The following is a 19,995-nucleotide window of genomic DNA, read 5'->3' as shown; positions in this document are numbered from 1 at the left end:
CACTGTTCATATCAGTATGACACTGATAGATAATACACACTTTATTAATAATTAAATAAGGTGTGTAAAACATGCTGTGTGGAAACAATGTGTTCATACAAACTGATTTTCTCTGACAATTTTCAATACAAATATAGCCAGTGAATCAATAGATTGTTTTACTATATTGTCATACATACTGTATAGGGAAGAGTCAGTGCTCTAACTCTTGAACCTTCTATGATCAATCCAAGCTGGTGTATGTTAAACTTGTCACGTCTGCATCTACATGCACTCAAAACTCCACTTCCCAGAATTCACAGCGGCCTTCAAATATGGTCACCCCAGACTACAACCTCCCTCCCTGCACCTCACCACTCACAGTCTCCTCAGTTATAATCATATGCATGACATTACAGGCATTTAGCAGATGCTCTTATCTTATCTAGAGCGATGTACAACATACCTAGAGACATACAACATACCCTGGGGAGCAGTTGGGGGTTAGGTGCCTTGCTCAAGGGCACTTCAGCCATTCCTGCTGGTCCAGGGAATCTAACTGGCAACCTTTTGGTCCCAAAGCTGTTTCTCTAACCATTAGGCCATGGCTTCCCCATGCACTTGTTCACAATCACCACAGCTCACTATTTAAAGACTTCAGCTCTCACACTTCACTGCAAAGTATATGCTCAGTTCCTTGTGTCTGACCTTTTGTTATTGCTCTGCTGATTCTGGTTTTGACTTTCTTTGTACTTTGCCTTTTGAGATTGCCTCGGATATTCTGTGTGCCTCGCATGACCTTTGCCTGTTTCTGGATTCTGATTTTTGCCTATGATTTGGATTTATCTGACAGTTTACCTGAATAAACCCTCTTTCTGCTTTTACATTCATCTGTCGCCTGCTTTCCTGACAAAACTAAACCAGACTAAACTGTGCACCTCTTATAATATTGATTCAGGGATGAGTTGAATTCTCTTTGCAAGCAAAGCTTTTAGTAAGAGATTGTACACACTGATATTTCGACCAAGGTGTAACTACATACTTGTCTTCAAAGGTTTTGTCAGATTTGTCCAGGAAAACCAGGAAACCTCATTTATGCAGGATTCTGACTTAAGTGCATTTGTGTGTGTGTAATATCAGCTCAAGCAAATAGCAGTGTTAAATCCAGTGCCACTGTCTGACAGTGTGATGTATAGAAAATGAAGTGCAAAATAATTGGATGTCCTGGATCACGTGCTATTTAATATATTTTCTCATAATGATGGAAGCCATTTTATTACATTAGTGTAATCATTACAATATGGACTATTCATGCAGAAATATAATGGCAATATTCTCAACTCAGATGTTTATTTGAATGCTTGTCATGTTCTCATTCACATTTATATCTGTCATTTTGGAGAAACCAGCAAGAGTCAGCTAGATTTAAGTATCCAACCGAAAAATCCCACCCCCTCCCTCCACAATACATGAATACGCACTGTAATCAGACTCCAGCTCAGCATGATAAGTCATCTACCACAAATATATATTTGGTAGGAGAACTAGCACACACTCATTTCAGGTAATTAGATGTTTAATAACAGAAATTGTCATGAATAGTGCTCAATAAATCATTCTTGAGAACATTTAACTGGGAAAGCACAGGCACACACAAATAATCAGGACAAATACCAAAGTTATATGACTGCCTGGGACGTTCTTCTGACTGCAACATCACAATAACATGAGATATACGCTATGGAGTGTTACTGTATCCATTACCATATTAGCATTGTGGATATGTTTATTTTTTTAATCAAGCAGGGGTAATTATCTGTCAAGCAGAAATGTGGCTAACTCTGCATCAGTTCTGAATCCTTTCAGGTGTTCATGAGTGATTAACCTTCCGTCATATTCTCCTCCTGGCTCTGATTGGTTGTTTTGATTCGGGCGCAGTGGATTCTTGCAAATGGCTTTAGGAGCACTAGGTGGAGCCAGAGAAGCCTCATTTTTTCACAGATTATCAGTATCATGCACTACTGTCAGGACATAATGACAATTTTAACAAATATGACAAAAAAAATTCTTCTATGGGTTACCTATCACAGCTTTAAAATGTAAAGTTGTTTGTTTCTAGGCAGTGGTTGAGATGCTACTGAAAATCCAATCGAGGAATCTTCTACTCAAGGAAAATCTGGCAACCTCAGAGACATGAATGTCACATAGGTAATTTAACAACTTGATTGGGGAGCCCTGAAAATTGACTTCAGCACCTGCGTATCTCCTAAATACGAGGAACTTTTCCTGTGTAAATATTGATGTCATAACTTTGGAAAGCAAGTCACCAATATGAATACGGCCCATTGTGTGCAAGAAATAAAAAAAGAAAACTTTTAACAACCTCTCCCGGCATCTCTACCATTTTCATAACCGATTGTTGATTGTTGACAATTCTCATGGTTTTGAGTCTTGACATAGCTGGTCTGTAAGTACAAAAAAATGAGCACCGTACTAATACAATTCTCAGGTACCTCTGAAAAATCTAAAAAAAAAAATCAATTTGGATTCATTACGATTAGTAAATGTGTTAATTTATCTTACATTTGTGAGGAGACGTACAAAATTATCATGAGAAATTCAAAAAGGTAAGAGTCTAATTTCATTTGAAAATCATATCAAGAATTGTACGGTATAAGAAAATGTACAGCCAGGTCCATAAATATTTGGACAGCTGTGCAATTTTTGTAATTTTGCCTCTGTACACCACTGCAATGGATGTGAATTCAAGTAATCACGATGTGACTGAGGGCGGCATGGTGGTGTAGTGGTTAGCGCTGTCGCCTCACAGAAAGAAGGTCCGGGTTCGAGCCTCGTGGCCGGCGAGGGCCTTTCTGTGTGGAGTTTGCATGTTCTCCCCGTGTCCGCGTGGGTGTCCTCCGGGTGCTCCGGTTTCCCCCACAGTCCAAAGACATGCAGGTTAGGTTAACTGGTGACTCTAAATTGACCGTAGGTGTGAATGTGAGTGTGAATGGTTGTCTGTGTCTATGTGTCAGCCCTGCAATGACCTGGCGACTTGTCCAGGGTGTACCCCGCCTTTCGCCCGTAGTCAGCTTGGATAGGCTCCAGCTTGCCTGCGACCCTGTAGAACAGGATAAAGCGGCTACAGATAATGAGATGAGATGATGTCACTGAAGTGTAGACTTTCAGCTTTAATTCGCAGAGTTTAACAAAAAAAAAAATTGTACAAACTGTTTAGGAATTACAGCCATTTTTACATAGTCCCTCCATTTTCATAGGCTCAATAGTAATTGGACAAATGAACATAACATATAAAAATAAGGATTATGTTTTATACTTCAATGCAAAACCTTTGCAGTCAATGATCGCCTGAACTCTGGAACCCACGGACTGTATGCAAGAATGCTAATCCTGCCACTAACCTAGATTTCATAACCTTTATTATGTCTTTATTTGTGCAAATATGAATATGAAAAATACAAATTTGCAAGTGTGAGACAATGTTGATTCAATGATCAGTGATAAGACGGAAACCTGGATGACATACAATAAAGTTCTGACTCCGTTATATTTCAGTGATGGCCTTTATGTTCAGCAGAAGGACTTCATTTAGTTTATTTCCATTTATCAATATTGCAGAAAGCGATTCTTTATAGACAGCACCTGTCCTTTTCTGGATGCAGGCTCTGCAAAGGGCAGAGGGCCGCACCACTGGATGTCATCACTAGTGAGTAGAGATTTTTTCCATTCTCAAAGCTTCTTCAGAGCTTTGACATTTGACATGAAAGACAAATATTGTTATTTTACCACCAGTAAGTCGTGAGAAAAGTTCCAGAATGCCAAGTCCATCCATCTATCCATCCATCCATTATCTGTAGTCGCTTATCCTGTTCTACAGGGTCGTAGGCGAGTTGGAGCCTATCCCAGCTGACTATGGTCGAGAGGCGGGGTACACCCTGGACAAGTCGCCAGGTTATCGCAGGGCCCCGAATGCCAAGTGTGTATATAAAAATTGCAAGATGTCACAAATGACACTCCATCACTATGTTTAAATATGCAGTCTCTGAGTGCAAACTGAGATGCATGCATCATTTTTTTTCTGTTGGTAGCACTGAACTGAACGTCCAGTACTACTTATTAGATGGTCACTGTAACACTTGGTTATTAATATTGATTCCCAGCCTAAGAATATTGATTTTATTTCAGTGCTATTGACTGCCGCATACATATCCTACTGTTGGAGCATAGCCTTGAGAGAATGGCTAAAAGCAAACTCAGCAGCCTGCGGCAGGGAATAGAGCTGTGACAATGTGAAATACTCTCATGATTTAAAACAAAAGCGCATTGCAATGGGAGACGTACAAGACTTTTCTTCCTACATGCTCTTTCACTGTGCATGTTCCTCCCATAGCTGCCACTGTTGGCTGTCGTGAATATGCCATTATTGAAAGGAGTGTCATATAGTAATAACTTTGTTCTGTCTGGACAATGGGACATGTTGACATCTGTGTCGTGTCATTACTCAATTCCCATGGAGTTCCCTCGCTGAAAGGGTGCAGGCTGCAGCATCTCTTAAATGCAGGCGCAGTATTCTACCCAAAGAAACATCTATTTACTCAAAAGTATTCGATCATAATGTCATGTACTTTATGGAATACAATTTCACAAGATCTGCTTTCTACATGGAGGCACAAGAAAAAAAAAATTCAAAGTTTTACATATAAAGGAAGGCGGTTTATCTCCCTGTGTAGAAAGTCACAGTGCATGGAGCGTTTAATCTATTTTGTTGTCATAGGTAAGAAACTACTAGTCCAGTAAAATATTGAAAGGATGTGCTATCCATTGTACCTGTGCATATGTAACACAGTGATAAAAAGCCACTTGGATAAATAAGTAGTAAAATAGACATTTCATGTAGTTCATAATAACTCATTTGGACTAAAAACATTATCTTTATAAGAGGAATAAATAAGGGACTAAGTTTAGTTTATATCTTGAGAATCCTGTTTTGGGAATGAAGATGGGAATCCTGGGAATTGTAGTACTGTGTACTAGGGTTACAAGTCAAACGTAATGCGTAATTAAGGGTGTTTTCACACCTGGTCCCCTTTAAAGGAATCAGACTCAGTCCTCTTTAAGTGGACCAAAAAGTGGACCAACAGAAAAAGAACTCAGTTCTTTTTGTGTTCACACTGTGAATTTATTACAAAGAGGACTGGGTTCTCTTTCTGGTCCAGTTAAGCTTTGATGGGGCCTCAGTCCTCTTTCTGTTCACACCAGGTCCTCTAGAGCCCTCAGACCCCCAGTGCATGGAATTCTGGGTAATTTTCTCTTGAATCAAAATGTCTGCTGCCATGCTTGCCCTGCTGTATTCTTTGATCAAAATAGTGCGGATTAAGGAAAATAAATTTATTTCAGCGGCTGTGGTAAGTTCCAAAAGGAAGTTGAGTTTCCCTGCTACAGTCACGTGACCAACTACAGCAAACGAAGAAGGTTAAACTACAGTGAAAAAGGCGAAGTGAACCCGGTGCGCTTTTTGTTCACAATGTGCAGATTAGGCGAACCGTACCGTTGATTTTTAGCGAACCGTACTGACCACCTCCTGAGGTGGTCTCAGTTCGGTTCGCTTTAAAGGGGTCTGGGTATGGTTGGAGTGTTCACATATGCGCAAAAAATGCTGAGTCATCGATCTGAGTTCGGTTAGATGGCTGAAAGGGACCAAGTGTGAAAACACCCTAAGTATGTAACATGTTTGAATTTCTAATGTAACCATTTCATTAGAGAAGTGAAATGTATGCTGTAAAGTGTATTTTATTTTACTACGTTTGTACACACTGGGGCGGCACGGTGGTGTAGTGGTTAGCACTGTCGCCTCACAGCAAGAAGGTCCGGGTTCAAGCCCCGTGGCCGGCGAGGGCCTTTCTGTGCGGAGTTTGCATGTTCTCCCCGTGTCCGCGTGGGTTTCCTCCGGGTGCTCTGGTTTCCCCCACAGTCCAAAGACATGCAGGTTAGGTTAACTGGTGACTCTAAATTGTTCGTGAGTGTGAATGGTTGTCTGTGTCTATGTGTCAGCCCTGTGATGACCTGACGACTTGTCCAGGGTGTACCCCGCCTTTCGCCCGTAGTCAGCTGGGATAGGCTCCAGCTTGCCTGCGACCCTGTAGAACAGGATAAAGCGGCTAGAGATAATGAGATGAAATGAATGTACACACTGGAATATTACCGGGGTGAAAGGTCAAAAACTGCGCGAAAGCAAGAGAGAAGACGACGAACTGAAGGGTGGAAGCTGCCTCCGTCTTCGCGTTAGAAGTATAACGTGGCTAATGTTTTATTTGAATGCAGAGATTGTGTTAGTTCTAAAGTTTATTTGGATTGAATGTGCAACTGAACTATACAGCAGAGACTGTGGAAACTTTACATTTGAGAGAATTAAAGAGATAAAGAGTGAACTCGCTGAACCCTTTGAAGTTAGATACTCATGCTAAGCGCCTTGAATGAGACTTCTACTGCTGCTTGCGGGAGAACTGCGTTGATTTTTCAAATTGCTGGGAGATTCCAGACTTCATACCCACGGGGTATTATCGACTGTCATCGCTACAGAGACTGCAAACATCGTTGGTGAGGTGAACTACCCACTACGCGAGCAATTTGGACTAAGGTACAGTTTAATTCCTTTTGGCTCATACGTAAGTGAAGCAGCCATTTTGTTTTGGGCTACGCCGAACCCGAGCATCGCTCCAGGCCTGCTACATTTAATCGGATACTGAGTTAGGTTGCCAGCTGGGACTGGTGTGTGTGTGTGGGGGGGCCCACAGGTTTATTTTTGCATTTGAATTACTGTCAGGTTGTATGCTATTGGTTAAATTTGAATGGCTTTCATGTAGCTTATGGTGGGTTATTAGTGATAATTGCAAAGGTGAATTTTGAGTTAATCTGTAAACTAAATTGAGATTATTTCATTTTAATTTGAAAGGTATTCACGGAATACATTTTTTTTGTGTGTTTTGTATTTACAACATTGAAAATTCATACTTTTTGGTTAATTTAAAAACATTTAACATTTTCATAAGTAAACATTTTTATTTAATATTTAAGACGTGGTCTGTGTTAAGGTATTAAAAAGGGGTTTGTAAATAAGCTCTCATTACATATAGTATAAAAGAGTAAAGAGATAAAATAAGGGTTTATTAGAAATATAGTACACACATTAGAGGGGAAGACACAAACTATTAGTCAAGTTGTTTGGGTTACTAAAAGAGCCCAGGAGCGCCCCATTAGTACCAGGTAAAGGCCAAGGGGTGCTACACATATATATTAGATCTCAAAAAATTTACTTCACTGAACCTTTTCTTGTTGCTGGAGTGGTACACTGAAGTGTGCACCCTTTGTATTTCTATAGAGATGCGTGAAATTTACCTTTGATGATTTAATCAACAAACTAAATATGTAGCCTTAAATCACTATATCCGCATTTCCAGGTGAAAGTTACGCAAAATGACTGTTAGGGGATCATGTCAATGACAAGGAAAGGTACAGTAGTACTTTTTGTTTCTAAGTGTTATAGTTAATCTAATCTCTAATTTCCAACAAAACTGCATTAGGGATATAACCAAATAAAACACAATTCAGATCGAACAGATAATTGTTGTGTCTGAAATCACTCACTATTCACTATATAGTGGACTATATAGTGAGGTCGCCATTTTGTAGTGCTGTCTGAATGTACAGTGAGAATTATTACACCCTATATAGTGGACTCATAGTATCCCACAATGCACCGTGAAAAGTAGTGTCCAACCCATGGTCACTAACCAAGCAATATAAACCAACATGCATTGCAGTTGCGCTGAAATAAGAGCTGTAAAAGCGTTTTCATAAGGACCGTTAAGTATTTTAGACTGAGTATAGTAGTAGTTTGTTTTTCCTTATGACAACGGGCAAGAGACACATAAGTTGTGGTGCGAAAATGGCAATAATATTGTAGTGTGTTGGGATGAATGGACAGAGGAAGAAACACATTATAAACGGACATTCAGGTACAAGTAAAAATAGTAAGATAATAGAAATAAGCTAAAATAGAATCATAGATAAAATACAAGAATAAAAGTTATAATGCAGAGTGAGGAATTAATCAAAAGCATCAAATTTGATTTAATAAAAGGCAGTGGCAAAGAAAAAAGTATTCAGCCTTGATTTAGAAGAACTGAAAGATGCAGCAGACACAAAGTACTTTGTATTTATTAATGTAGGAAATATGCTCAGTATAATATGTATTTATCACAAAAATATATGCATGCACTTATTATTGTGAAAACCCACCAGCCAACTGATCTGGCATGTTTTAATCGTGTGACAGTAATGACGTAAATAACGGCACGGTGGAGGAGTGTCCGAAAGTGTTTCCCCCCCATTTCACCACCGAGCTCACTATATACAGTGGTGCTTGAAAGTTTGTGAACCCTTTAGAATTTTCTATATTTCTGAATAAATATGACTTTAAACATAATCAGATTTTCACACAAGTCCTAAAAGTAGATAAAGAGAACCCAGTTAAACAAATGAGACAAAAATATTATACTTGGTCATTTATCTACTGAGGAAAATAATCCAATATTACATATCTCTGAGTGGCAAAAGTATGTGAACCTCTAGGATTAGCAGTTAATTTGAAGGTGAAATTAGGGTCAGGTGTTTTCAATCAATTGGGATGGCAATCAGCTGTGAGTGGGCGCCCTGTTTTATTTAAAGAACAGGGATCGATCAAAGTCTGATCTTCACAACACGTTTGTGGAAATGTATCATGGCACGAACAAAGGAGGTTTCTGAGGACCTCAGAAAAAGCATTGTTGATGCTCATCAGGCTGGAAAAGGTTACAAAACCATCTCTAAAGAGTTTGGACTCCACCAATCCACAGTCAGACAGATTGTGTACAAATGGAGGAAATTCAAGGCCATTGTTAACCCTCCCCAGGAGTGGTCGACCAACAACGATCACTCCAAGAGTAAGGCGTGTAATAGTCGGCGAGGTCACAAAGGACCCCAGGGTAACTTCTAAGCAACTGAAGGCCTCTCTCACATTGGCTAATGTTAATGTTCATGAGTCCACCATCAGGAGAACACTGAACATGTTAGGACTAGGACTGTTTTGGCCTCTAGAGGCCGCTGTTATTTCCTTTTCGTGTCATGTTTATTTTGGCCTCTAGAGGCCGCCACTGTTCCTGTGTTTTGTGTTTGTGTTAATTGCCTGTTTAGTCCTGATTATCTTCACCTGTGTTCAATTTAATTTGTGTATTTATACCCCCTGAGTTCAGTCCTCTTGTCACAGAGTCTTTGTGCTGTTATGTTTATCTCCAGTTTCCTCTGTACCGTGTTCTTTATTTTGCATTTTGCTTTTCTTTTGGACCTAGTAGTTACTGTGTTTTTGGATCTTCTGAGCTTTGGTATTTTTGCCTTTTCTTTTCTGTTTTTTTGGCTTTTGTTTTGTACTTTTGGATTTTTTTTATTTTTTCCCTTATATCTTCTGAGCGTTTTTGTATTTTTACTTTTTGGATATTTTTTGTACATACTGTAAATAAACCTTTTGATACTTTTTCTACTTCCGCCTCACGCCTCTGCATTTGAGTCATCCCCCTGGTGGCCTAGTGGGGGTTTGCTGGATTATCACACCAACGAACCAGGTTCGAATCCCAGCAAAACCCTAACAGAAGCAACCCGCCGCGGACCCGGTGGGAAGAAAAGCAAAATGCAAAATAAAGAACACGGTACAGAGGAAACTGGAGATAAACATAACAGCACAAAGACTCCGTGACAAGAGGACTGAACTCAGGGGGTATAAATACACAAACTAAATTGAACACAGGTGAAGATAATCAGGACTAAACAGGCAATTAACACAAACACAAAACACAGGAACAGTGGCGGCCTCTAGAGGCCAAAATAAACATGACACGAAAAGGAAATAACAGCGGCCTCTAGAGGCCAAAACAGTCCTAGTCCTAACAGAACAACAGTGGTCTGCATGGCAGAGTTGCAAGGAGAAAGCCACTGCTCTCCAAAAAGAACATTGCTGCTTGTCTGTAGTTTGCTAAAGATCATGTGGACAAGCCAGAAGGCTATTGGAAAAATGTTCTGTGGATGGATGAGACCAAAATAGAATTTTGGTTTAAATGAGAAGCATTATGTTTGCAGAAAGGAAACCACTGCATTACAGCATGAGAACCTTATCCCAGCTGTGAAACATGGTGGTGGTAGTATCATGGTTTGGGCCTGTTTTGCTGCATCTGGGCCAGGACGGCTTGCCGTCATTGATGGAACAATGAATTCTGAATTATACCAGTGAATTCTAAAGGAAAATGTCAGGACATCTGTCCATGAACTGAGCCCATGTTTACATTAGACCGTATCAGCGGATCATCAGATTAACATTTTTAAAATGATTAGTGTGCACACAGCAACACCAATACACGATTTGCGTGCACACAGCAACACCAATACACGGATACGCTCGGCTCCGCAGGCATCCTGCGCTCCAAATCACTCCGCCCTGAACAGCGAGTGCCCTCTGGAGGGTGCGCACTCCGGCCCTGCGCAGCTCACAGAGCGCGCGAGTGTAGTGCACAAGCACTGATTCGGGACTGAGCCGCTGTGTGTGAGATCCCAGCGCATATCACTTACCACTTGCAAGTGGAAGGATGGCAAGCCTAAAGACAATCATAACTACACAATGGGCAGTATTTGCATCAGTATTTGCAGTATTTTCATACTTTTATACTCTTTAATGAAAGGTGATACAAGGCGGAAGTCCGCGCCATTTTTCAGCAGTCGCGTCACATGACCAACGCCAGCGAATCAGGAAGGTGGATGTCACAGTGACGTTGTCCAATGACGACGCCAGCTAGAGCTCAGCACAGCGTATCCACGTATTCTCAATGTTTACACAGCACCAGAGCTGACACGATCTGGATTGAATACGTGGACCCTGGCGGATTCCCATTTCCCGGCGTTTCCAGACGTTTTAATGTAAATGGACAGTGCATCCGCGAAGAAAGCGAGACAGATACGGTCTAATGTAAACTTGGCCTCAATCTCAAGAGAAGGTGGGTCATGCAGCAAGACAACAACCCTAAGCACACAAGTCGTTCTACCAGAGAATGGTTAAAGAAGAATAAAGTTAATGTTTTGGAATGGCCAAGTCAAAGTCCTGACCTTAATCCAATCCAAATGTTGTGGAAGGACCTGAAGTGAGCAGTTCATGTGAGGAAACCCACCAACATCCCAGAGTTGAAGCTGTTTTGTTCAGAGGAATGGGCTAAAATTCCTCCAAGCCGGTGTGCAGGACTGATCAACAGTTACCGGAAACGTTTAGTTGCAGTTATTGCTGCACAAGGGGGTCACACCAGATACTGAAAGCAAAGGTTCACATACTTTTGCCACTCACAGATATGTAATATTGGGTCATTTTCCTCAATAAATAAATGACCAAGTATAATATTTTTGTCTCATTTGTTTAACTGGGTTCTCTTTATCTACTTTTCAGACCTGTGTGAAAATCTGATGATGTTTTAGGTCATACTTATGCAGAAGTATAGAAAATTCTAAAGGGTTCACAAACTTTCAAGCACCACTGTAGTCCCCTATATACAATTCCCTAGATAGTGAGTAGAGAGTAGTGAACAAGTGAGTGATTTCAGACACAGCAAACGTGTTTTAAACAAATACAGATATGAATAGAAGGTTTACGAGTTTACGATGTATGTACTTATTTGTTTGCTTACTTAAAGCTGTGCAGAAAGGTTCACATCTGCTTGACAATCGAGGTATGCATCAGGATCTATAGAAGCTTGTTTCTGCCATATATGAAAAAATTACACAGACTTGTTTCACACTTGCAACCTTTTATCCCACAACTGTGAGTTACTGTGACTTAGTGTCTGCTTATTAGCCTATCCCCTACCACTAACAAATCCACACCAACACTGCAGACATGCTATCCTGTTCAACCTCAGAAATTCCCCTGGCATGACTAGCTCCCACTAAAAAGAATATTTCTAGTATATTAATCAAATATACCATGCACTGAAAGGCTCTGGTTGAAATTATGGATCCTCTGAGGGGTGCAGCCTGAAGCAAATAGCACTATGCCAGTTACCTCAGAGAATCCATAATTCCCCGTGCCTCTCCATGCATGGTATATTAGATTTATATCCCTGAGCAAAAAATTCCAAACAAAAAGTGTTAAGATTGAATCTTGGCATAAACTCACTGGAGGGAGCCACGTTTCTTGTTTACGTCGGTGCGACCGCCGACCTGCGTATATGTAATGTACCATGCTATTGCCTGCCTCGCTAGGCATGATCATGATACGTAGAGCTAACATACCTGTCAACTTTGAGGTTTGAAAAAAAGGGATATTTCCCAGATTTTTAACTCAAAATAAGGGAAAATTTAGGAAAGTCATACCCTTCACCAAAAGTGGGTGTGTAGTTGAATGGGGGGCAATTTTCTATCTAGTATTTGTGATTTCCTGTACTCTGGTGCATGTTGGTGATAGCCAAGACACAAACTCAATATGCTTATGGTTTATAGAGTGCATTTGTGAATAAACTATACATTTATTTTTATTTGCTTTCAGTGGTACCAGTTGTTTCCCAAATCAAGGGCTAAAATATGTATCTTATGTTAAAATAAGAAAGGTCATTATATAACCAGTCAAAAAATTCAATTCCATTGCAATTTATTATGGTTTTACCATAGTCATGGCCTCGGAACACTAGATAGATAGATAGATAGATAGATAGATAGATAGATAGATAGATAGATAGATAGATAGATAGATAGATAGATAGATAGATGTAATAAAGAGAAACTAGATGTAATAAAGAGAGAGTAATATAAGATATTAAACCAAGAGTGATTTAAAATGGGTAAGTTTCGGATAGAAAATAAAATAGACAATGAGTGGATAAAACAGTTAATACACCAATTAGTTTACACTAGGCTATTTATGAGGTCTTAGCCAGGACATACTTAATGTAAACGTGTAGCTTACCTTTGATTATTTGGGAGGCTTTCGTTTTCCCCATGGAAAATTTCTTTGCGAGGGAAGAGTCTGGGAACATTCCAGCCACGCACTTGTTGAAATCATCAAAGAAAGAGAGGCTAATGTTTTTCTTAGCTATTAGCATCGCCATCTTCACCTCAGACCTAATCAGTGTTGCCAGATACTGCTGACGTTTTCCAGCCCAAAATATGTTCAAGACCCGCCAAAATGCACTTGAAACCACCCAACTTGGGCGGGAAACCGCCCAATCTGGCAACACTGGACCTAATCACTTGCTCAGCCTCGCCTCCGGACGTAGTTATGTAATTACTGATGCCTGAGAGGGCGGGGACATGAATTCATGGCCCGACTTCCTGCTGTAAACTCCTGTCAGAGGCGCGTCATGAATTCTGGACCTACCGACTTTTTTATATTGTGAAAATACGGGACTTTTATATAATGTGAAAATACGGGATATTTTCGGGAAAATAAAAAAACGGGAAGACAGTGGGAAATAAGTCAAAATAAGGGATTTCCCGGGAAAAACGGGAGGGTTAACAGGTATGAGAGCTACACACACAGAAATGCTTGCGGCGCCACAGCTGTGAATAAAGTTCGCCGTATAGCTTGAAATTGTGACATCAGTTCATGGTATATCAAGGATATACCATGACTGACTTACACTATATCCATTTTTTAAAAAAATTTGATGTCATGAGATACAGTGGTGCTTGAAAGTTGGTGAACCGTTTAGAATTTTCTATATTTCTGCATAAATATGACCTAAAACATCATCAGATTTTCACACGAGTCCTAAAAGTAGATAAAGAGAACCCAGTTAAACAAATGAGACAAAAAATATTGTACTTGGTCATTTATTTATTGAAGAAAATGATCCAATATTGCATATCTGTGAGTGGCAAAAGTATGTGAACCTTTGCTTTCAGTATCTGGTGCGACCCCCTTGTGCAGCAATAACTGCAACTAAACGTTTGCAGTAACTGTTGATCAGTCCTGCACACCGGCTTGGAGGAATTTTAGCCCATTCCTCCGTACAGAACAGCTTCAACTCTGGGATCTTGGTGGGTTTCCTCACATGAACTGCTTGCTTCAGGTCCTTCCACAACATTTCGAATGGATTAAGGTCAGGGCTTTGACTTGGCCATTCCAAAACATTAACTTTATTCTTCTTTAACCATTCTTTGGTAGAACGACTTGTGTGCTTAGGGTCGTTGTCTTGCTGCATGACCCACCTTCTCTTGAGATTCAGTTCATGGACAGATGTCCTGACATTTTCCTTGAGAATTCGCTGGTATAATTCAGAATTCATTGTTCCATCAACGATGGCAAGCCGTCCTGGACCAGATGCAGCAAAACAAGTCCAAACCGTGATACTACCACCACCATGTTTCACAGATGGGATAAGGTTCTGTTGGTAACTCGCCAGCGCCCCCTATAACGATCCCACAATTTCCTTGCGCGCTCCACCCGGATGTGACGTGAAGTGGAACTGCTTTAACTGTATCGAGAGCGCCTCGATTCGCTCTCTCATGTTCTGACTACTGGAGTGGTCGGACGGACTGTAGGCACGCTCGCCTACAGTGTTGAGACTAACCGCTATTGTCTGAGAACAGCCTGTTCAAATTAGTTTCGGCCGAACTTTTGAACGACCCGCTAAGTTTCAGCGATACAGTGGTTTCGATTCTAAACCTTTGCAAAGTTTAACTACAGTTAAGTAGTTTTCCACGCTAAGAGGCATTTGCGGACAGCTTCGCTCCTCTCAGCCTTTTTCTCGTCGACGCATCACCGGAGGTTTCTCCTGAAGCACCGTGGGCCAGCTAGGCCTTCATCTCCCTGCTTCGTTAGCCGCGGTTGGACGCAACGCGCCGCTAACCTCCTCTCCTCGGACTGCGACCCTCAGCGCGGACATCGGAGAAAGAACTTCCATCGCATTGAGTAGGCACTTGGGCAAATTTTTAATTTGTAGCTTATTCAGATGGTTGTTAGGGTCATGTTTAAGCTTTGAGCTATTTAGCATACCCGCTCAGACACGGAAGGTGTTTGTTTGTTTTTATTGTTTGTTTGTTTTTATTGTTTGTTTTGGTTCTGTTTTTTTTTCTTTGAACTTGTTAGACAGGGTATCTTGCATGATATCTTTCCTTAACTCCATTGCTAGCTTCCCTATCTGATTAGCAGCGCAGCGACAAGTTTGTTATTTTAAGCTCCGAGGCTAGACCGCTACAAGGCCTAGTTCTCTCCATCCAACACATATACACACTCTCTCACACTCTTTCTCTCTCTCTCTCTCTCGCGTTGAGTTCTTTGCCTAGATAGTCTGTTGGAAATTGTTGTTAAGTGCAGTGTTTGGATCCAGCTGTAGCGTGGTCAGATTCTCCTTAGCAACTTATTGCTAGCTGGTAGGCTTGTGTTCTCGACTAGGCCTGCAGGCGCCATTTTTCCGACGCCATTTTGATACCTTCCTCATTGAGTTACCTGTGATGCGACACCTAGGCACTGACCGCCATTTTGTTTAAGCATTGCCAGAGTGGCTAGCATTAGCATCTGCCCACAGATACCTACACAAAGCACACATTAGCCACAGAGCTAATCCTTTGTTCTATTTAGCTAACATTCCTTTGTTTTAGCTAACATTCCTTTGTTTTAGCTAACGACAAGCTAGGTCACACACACACACACGCATCGGCTTGCCCTAGCCTCACACACACGCACACACAAGGGATTCTTTTCTTTTTTTTTTCCTTCTATCTCTTTCTCTCTCTCTTTCCCTCAAATTTATAGTCCAGGTGTAATTGTTCCATTGTTTTGTCTTGTTATTACCTTTGCTGACATTGAATGTATTTTGAGTTTATTATTATTAGTGAGTAGTAGACAAATAAAAGCTAATAAAATTGAATTGCATCTTACTTGTTCCTGTTGTTTATTCACAAGGTCAACTATTTAGAACTCCTTTTTCCTTCAGAATTTAGCTTTTGTATACAACTGGGTTTCCCATCTAATACAGAGCTACCATTAATCTTGAGTGTAACCATTCACGGTGAGTATTAAGATTAATAATTTAAGATTTTATGAGACTGATCTTTATTTATAAATTGATTAATTTAATTATCAATTATCACATAATTTATAATTTAATTAATCCCAATTCAACCTACATTAAAGTGGTGCCCCGTGTGAGGAATAGTTTAATGACCTTGTGAATTTCTCAACAATAACTTGTAAACTGCTGTATACCCAAAATCAACTGCCAAGGTATAACACAGATGACTTTAATGGTGAATCATTAACAGTGTGTTAATCACAGAACCGAAATTCAGCTGCCAACCACAGTTAGCTGATAAACTGGTTTAATTGATTAGTACATTAGAGTAATATCTAATCCAAGTACTTAATTAATATTATTAATAATAATAATCATTATTGTTAACTAATTATTAATTGAGCTAATTAATACAAGTGAAACATTAGTGAAAACAAAGTAGCTAAGAAACCACATCAATTATTTAGCAACTTGGATTAAATTAAATTCTAACCTAATCAACACCTAGTATTAATTTCCTTTAAGTTAATTAATACATTTCGAACAAAATGTCGCGTTCCCCATCAAGGGAGTCAGAAGGGCCCCTCCTCTCTCTCTTCGACGTTGTAGGCGATTTAGGCCAAGTCCCGGAGGATAGGAGAAATTACTTCTGTGATCTGGACCAAAAGGCTCGCTTTGATGAAATACACATAGCCGTTAGGGAACTTAAGGAGCGTACTATGACTCTCCCAGAAGGGCTACCCAAATTGTTCATGATCTACTATAAGGAAATGGAACATGTGTGTATGACCCTCGAACAAGAGAAAAGAACACTAAAACGACAACTGGCCGAAGCTCAAAGGAGAGCAGAAAGCGCGGAGAGTAGCCTCGTGGGCCTGAGAGCCACACAAGATGAACTAAAGCGCGAAATAGAATACCTCAGAGAAGAAGTGACGCAAGCACGTCGCTCAGATGAGGGATCGGCCAAACCCTCCCAAGAACAGAGTTCCGCTCTGGAGGAGGAAGAACCTGAGCTTAGAACGGTAGATCAGACACCGCACTCAAGCTCAACTCGCGTGAAAGTCGCGCGATCGCCACCTCGTGGCGCTGGGAGTTTTTACTTTACTCCCCACTACACCCCCTCACGCTTCAATATCGCTGCAGCCTCTAGCCCGCAGAAAACGCCGCGCTACGTACCCTCAGACTCCTCTGACGGAGAGGCCGCCTACAAGCCGAAACGCAGACATAGGCGATATGAGAGCAGCTCAAATAGCGAAGACAGCGAGGACCCCTACGGGTCAAAATCAAAACGCCTCGTCGCAGAACGCAAAACTAGGATCCGCCAAATCGACGTCCTTGCGAAAGACATAGAGCGTTTTGAGCCGGAAAATCATAGACACCGAAGCGTTAATGATTATTTCCGGGAAATCGAGCGTAGCCTCCTGGACCTGCCAGAGGCTACGTCGCATGAAAAGGCCAGACTAGTCTGGAAAACTTTAGGTAGTGGCGTACGAGCATTCGTTGAGACCTTACCGCAGTCAGTCCTCGACAACTACAAGAAGATACGCAAGTACTTGAAAGAGGAATACTCGTTGTACGAGGACGAGACTGCTGCGACGATGGGTGCCATTCTGATCAGACAGAAACGAAGCGAACACCCTCGCGAGTACTACCGTCGGCTCCGTGCAGCGTACTTTCAGGGCAGAAGCGAGCCCGGGCTAGAGGAAGATCGCAACTTCAAGTCCCTCTTCCTCCATAACCTTCACCCGTGCATCCGTAACCAAGTAACACTCGCGTGTCGCCAGCGCCCCCATACTATGAGAGAAATGCGTCGCACCGCACAACTAACGTGGGAGACGTTCGTCCGACCCACGGACCGCCACGAGGACGATCCCAGAGTCCTCAGCCTATATGAGCAGGAAGATCAGTCCTTAGGCCTAGAAGGGGGTGAAGCCCCAAACCGCGGGCCCCCTTGGGCGAACCCAAACCCCGGCCACCAGACGTCGAGTCAACCCAAAGGTAACTGGAAAGTTCGACAAGCTGGAGCCAAGGGGGAACAGGGCTCCAACGCCCACGGGCAAGGTAACCGCAAACCTGGCAGTCACGGCCCTAAATCTCAGAATAGCGGACAGTCAAGGCCCCATCGCAACTCCTCTCGAAGGGAGCGGAGCCCTAAGCTAGCTACCGCTAAACAAGCCAACCAAGAGCCACTTGGGATGGCAGAACTGAGGGCTGAATTAGCACGGATTAAACAAGCCAACCAAGAGCCGCTTGGGATGGCAGAACTGAGGACCGAATTAGCACGAGTTAAACAACTGCTGAGCAATAAGAACAGGAAGGGTAAGCCGAGCAAGGACAGGGACGAACCGTCAGCATGACTAGGCCGGGACCCATCCCCACCACCACCGCGTGTCTACCTCGTGGGGTGGGGAAAGGACCCCTGCCCAATAGGCAGCGATGAGTTGAAACCACCCCCTCCGTTAGTGAAGCCTGACCCGCAGGATGCACCCCTGACGCAGTTTCTTGGAGATTTGGTTAGGAAAGGCAACGCCAAGCGTATCTATACCCCAGTTGTGGTAGAAGGCAACGTTTCCCTCCAAGCTCTCTTAGATACCGGGTCAAAAATCACCCTGATGTGTTCCAAAGTCTTCGCAGAGGTTTCTGATGCGCGGCGCGCGCAAGGTAGACCCATCAGAACCGAACGTTGTGACGTCAACTTGGTTAGCTTCACCCAGAATCAAGCCCCAGTAACAACCATTGCATGGTTAGAACTCACCTTCCAGGGCATGTCCATCACTCACCCCACTTACATCTGCTCTGTTGGGGTAGAACCGTTCCTCATTGGCCAAGACCTACTAGATAGGCTAGCGCCCCTCATTGACTGTCGTCGTGGGCAACTGTGGGCCCAGGTCGCGTCCCCACAGACCCCAGATCCTCGTCGTCACGATCGAGCCTGTTGCGATGAAGTTAGCGTGGAGGCTACTCCACTGATAGCTGAGTCAGGGCAGGTCCCCGAGAACCTCGAGACCACTCCGCTCCACCCTGAGCCGAGTCAAGACGCACCAAACTCAACCGACACTCCTCTCAACCGCAACGCGCTTGATGGCCACCCGTCTTTCCTTTGCTTTCTTGGCGAATCTGCCCCAACCAGGTACTACCCCTGGATATCTGGCAACATTGCTGTCAACGGCGTCACGGCACCTGCCGTCAGGTTAGCGCTTTGGTCAGAGAAGTCAGCCATCAGCCAAACGTGGTTCGACATAGTGCGTCAGAGCACTCCTTCCGCTGTCTTTGTGCAGAAGAGCCACCGGCTACTGTCAGCCGAACAACCCCAGAGCCCCATCAAAGCCACGGGCGTCTGCGCCGTGTCGCTCGCCATCGGTCAGAGAGAATTCCTTCATTTCTTGAGTGTCGTCCCCGGACTTCCTGACCCACTGGTCATTGGGGCAGACATCTTGGTCAGACTGGGAGCCCAACTGGACCTAGTCAACCGGGTCATCTGGACCCAAGCCGACGCTGCTAAGCACCCGTTCCAAGCTGACCTGGAACAAATGCGGTCAGGACAAACGATTCCCCAAGCCTGCCATGTCGCTAGCGAATTTGACATTGTCATTCCCGCTAGGACTGCTGGTTCCCCTCTTAAGCTGGTCATCATGAAAGACCAACAGTTTCGTAGCTCCCAGGCGTTCTTCCAGCCTCTCAGATTCTTCATGGAGCTCGATTTAGCCGTGTGTGGGACTCCGCTGCTTGAAGTGAGTCATCATTCCGCTTACCTCCTGGTTCAAAACTCCACGCGGGACGCCATCACGATCCCCGCCCGTCGGCCTTTAGGCCTTCTGATAGACCAGGCATTCCATGACTTTGAACTCACCATTCCAGTCATCGGTGAGCTGCCAACGCCGGACACTCATTCCGATCCAGTGGAACCTCCCTGGATCAC

The 19,995-nt window shown here is 42.6% G+C and overlaps 1 protein-coding gene across 2 annotated transcripts in view; it reads right to left on the bottom strand.

The window, feature by feature from the left end:
- The window catches only part of LOC132899553 (inactive N-acetylated-alpha-linked acidic dipeptidase-like protein 2), a 711,964-nt gene that overhangs the window by 490,799 nt on the left and 201,170 nt on the right, over positions 1-19,995 (bottom strand). The gene's annotated exons all lie outside the window — the stretch shown is intronic.

Source organism: Neoarius graeffei, chromosome 15, assembly GCF_027579695.1.
Source record: "Neoarius graeffei isolate fNeoGra1 chromosome 15, fNeoGra1.pri, whole genome shotgun sequence".
In the NCBI taxonomy this organism is placed as follows: Eukaryota; Metazoa; Chordata; class Actinopteri; order Siluriformes; family Ariidae; genus Neoarius; species Neoarius graeffei.
This window is presented reverse-complemented; position numbering and strand designations above follow the sequence as displayed.